Source organism: Polypterus senegalus, chromosome 4 (genome assembly GCF_016835505.1).
Source record: "Polypterus senegalus isolate Bchr_013 chromosome 4, ASM1683550v1, whole genome shotgun sequence".
In the NCBI taxonomy this organism is placed as follows: Eukaryota; Metazoa; Chordata; class Cladistia; order Polypteriformes; family Polypteridae; genus Polypterus; species Polypterus senegalus.
In genome coordinates, this window is record NC_053157.1 from 134,044,165 (window position 1) to 134,048,342 (window position 4,178).

Consider the following 4,178-nt stretch of genomic DNA (forward strand, 5'->3'; position numbering starts at 1 on the left):
AGCCTGCACAGGAGAGAAGGAAAAAAGAACAGCGGAGGATTAGATCAAGAATACAATAGCCAACAAGCAAGAGAAAGAGAGAGAGAGAGAGGGGCAGAGCAATCGTTAGCTCTGCGAAAGAGCAAAGGATTAACTGTCTAGGGGCAGATCATCCCCACTGATTTTTCAGAGGAGCAGGTTCAATAATGGTGGAGTCCTCCTCCAGGATCCGAAGGAAGCCAGGTGTGCGAGAAGGACGATAAAAGGACAACTTATTCAGAGTGGTTTAGCAGACACCAACAGTGACAGCCAAGAAGGGGATCAGTAGGGAGGGCCCCGGCTGCTGGAGTCACTGCTCGCTGAGCAAGCTATGGGTGAGCCAGGTAGACAGAGAGGGAGTGGCACTTGGCTCAGTTTGGGAAGAACCGAGAAAGATTAAGGACCCAATGACTGCTGTTTCTGGTTTAATTTTGGATTTATATATTAATTGGAATTTTAACTCATGGACTATTCACTGTTTCTTTATGGATCATTTATTTATGGACGACTTTTATGCACTGCACTTTTTGAACACTTTTCTCTGATTTTAAATTAAAAACACTTGATACTTTTGCACCAACCCCTTGCTGAATGTGTGTGTCCTTATACTGTATCTCTACCATTGCTCCAGAAATTTGGGCAATCCCCCCTTCTCCCCCATAGATGTGGTAATGTGTACAGGCATTCTTGGGGACCATTTTACAATGTCTATTTTACATATGTCTTCTTTGTGTCCTTCTTACTGCATGTGATGTGCTGCACACAAAAGAACAAAAGTAGATGGATATGGGAATGAGTGAGGGGTAAAGCTATGCAGAGAAGTAGTTGAGTGCTGTTGGGTAAACCCAACCTCCGTTCCAAAAAAATATATGCGGCAAACTCAAAAAGTGACTTTCCAACCCTTGCAAGATCTTGATACTGGTGGTGGTTGGGGTCCTCAAGATTTTACTCCTGAGAAGAGGCTACAACTAGCAAAAAAAGTTTTGTTTTGATTCCCAGACAGCTCAGTTGATCCAAGAATTGGTGGATGAAACTTCTGAAAAACATGAAGATCCCAAGCTAGCTCTCAAGGACTGTCTTTAGTTGTGTTTTTTAACATTCTTTAACTTTATATTGTTTTATAATAGTGAAATTTTTATGCCCATTTTTCTCTTTTTGGAATATGTTTTAGAGACTATTTTATTTCTTTGTATACCCACTACTCCCAAAACTACAAGTAAAGTGTGGTCCAAGACTTGTGGTCAGATTTATAAAACTATAATAGGCCCAACATGTTCTTACACAGCTTTCCACACAAATGTTAGGATTTATAAAAGAAAACTTGTTAGGAAAATGTGCATATATTTAATGGCAACTCAGACCCATACATACGCAACATTTTGGAGAAATTGGGAAATAGTGACATCTTTGATCAAGTAGAAAAATGCAGCCAAACCAACTAAGTTACTCATAAAGATAATAATTCATATCACTGAGCTATTATTATAATGCGAGTTGACATGACAAACATATTAAACCTTAAAAGTGATTAATACGATGTACGGGCTCTATTTTAGTTTTGGTTTTTCATCAGTTCATATAACCTACCTGTTGTCACTTATCAGGGAACTGATCAATGAGTCAGGAAAATGTCAGCCAAGTTTCATTCCATCATACCCAATGTGCTACTAGCAATTAACTAACCGATGAGGTACTACATTCAGTATTCGTTTGATATGGGTGTACATACATAAAACATAACAGGTTTTTTGCCAGCATAAAAAGGCAATTTGCAGCAGTGTTGGGCTTCCTAACTTATTTGAAACACTTTACTGCACTCACTGCAATAAAGTACTTGAATGCAAGAAAGAATCTGCTTTTGTTAACCATAACTAGTCACTTTCCGAGAACGCATAAATCAGCTGTGATGCCAAGCTGACATTGACTCACATCTGGGCTAGTTGGCCTTTGTCAGCCTGTGATTTGTTTATTTTGAGGCAAAATAGCTTTGGCAGATGTGACAGTAGTGAATGTGGAGGCTGGCTTGTTGGTAAGGTAACTGGACAAACCTTCATTTCTTCAAATTGCCTGTAATATTCATTGTTACAGTAATCATGTTATTACATATGCCAGGTGATAGTGGGCAACCACTCAAATGCTGATGCCTTATGCCTTTCTGACCCTAGAGTGCAAAGGAAAAGCACTACAATACTGTACATGCTCTTGGCACACTCAGTTGCAGAGTGGACCACAAGGCTGCTCTACCAACCAATGAAGGTCTGCTTCATTGTAATTGCATATGTATGAGGTTCATTACCATAGTCTAGATATGGTTGTTTCAGGGTGGCAAGTGGGTGAAGTTTTAGATACTGTCACGCTTGGGTCACAGATTTACACAGAAACACAGGAGGTTGTGGAGACATGAACTTTATTCAAACACTGCAAACAAATATTTGTCTCTTTTTCAAAAGTTTAAACGTGCTCCATGACATTGTAGAGATAACAGTTCTGTCGGGAGCAGAGAATGTCAGAGAGAGAGAGAGAAAGAATAAAGCAAACAATCAATTCCAAAGCTGACAGGCACTGTACAAGGTTTTTAAGTGAGCGGAGTACCGTGTGAGAGGTTTATCACGCGTTATAGAGCAAGTAAGGGGCAATGTGAAGGTAGACTGTCATCTGTTTCAGGGGTTTTCCCAGGAGCGTCTGTGCCTCTGAGGGTGCGATCAGCCCTCCAGCTTACAAAACGTTTAGATACCCATTGAAATGTGCGTATGGCAAATTTTATAAATTAGATTTTATTTTCTTCACATACACTCTTTCTGTTTTGTTGGTGTAAGCATATTTCCATGCTCAAATCCACATAAAGTTTTGTAAATGACACCCCTGGAGTTATTTGGCACTGCTACAAAGTTTGAGACATTATTTAAAAAGTGCCCTTTTGGAAATGGGTTTTCAAAAATATTACTCATAGTATTGTCAAATATTCTGTTCTATAAAAGAAAAGCATTTCACTGGACATATACTGTAGTTTAAAACTTAAAAGTGCTCGCTGTCTTTTTTCAGATATCAGATATTTAGGAAATCACATTTTCTGTGCTCTTGTGCTTGTCATTGTGTTCCGTCTATTGTTTCCTTAATTAACTGAATGTTAATAGAAATGTGTTCTTAATATAAGCATTTCTCCTTAACTTAAGAAGGGGGTGAGGGGTGCATGATGCATGGTAGGCAAAATTTTACCGGTGTAAAAACATATTTTTAGTTTGTTTTATTAAAAAATAAAGTAAAAGACACTGTGAATGCTGAGTTACATCATGAAGGGTTTGTGTGCTCTTGGGCGTCTTCTACTAATATCTTGCTCAGTCTTACCTTATAAGCATGAGCTTTCTGCTCTGTGTTTGCATTCTGTGAGAGGCCAACACCTTTACACACACAGCATTACATTGTAATTTACTTTCTTAGGTTAAAAAGTAACTGTGTATCCTTCATTTCATACAGTATAAATGTAATCTAGCTATTGAAATATGCACTTTAACAGGAAATCAGTGTTTTTATTTTAAAATGTTTTCTTCTTTCTAATACAGAACTGTTAAAAAGGCAAGAAGCAGTGCTGCTAAGTATCAGTTGTGCCGAAAAGTCAGAAAAAGTGTGATATGCTACATTTATTTTTAATGAATGCTTTGGGGCATTCAAATCAATTTCCAAGGAGCCATTGCTAGTCTTCCTGTCAAAAGTCTATTGGGAGTCCAGTAATAAAATCTAAGTGGCTTCTTTTAGGTTTAGTAGGGATCACAATAGTACTAACATTTGACTAACAAAATAAGTCAATTTAAGTAAGTGGGGAGAGTAGAATTTCCATAAAATCAACACTACCTGTATAGAAATGAACGAAAAATTAGAAGTATATTAAATCAACCCTAACCCTAACCCTAATTCATGAAAAACTGTTTTTTTTTTTTTTAACTATTTAAGCTTCCATAGGAAAAAAAAAATTCTTCTTGGTTAGGCCTATTCAAAATTATCTGTTAACTTAGGAAAGGTATACATTCTAGCACCTTAATGAAATTGCCATCATTATAACACAGGGATGTAGAATTAACCAAAAGTGTTTATTAACCACAAACACACAAGAGAAGGATAATTAGTGAGAAAACAAAAGAACAAGAAGATTGTATGCTGATGTC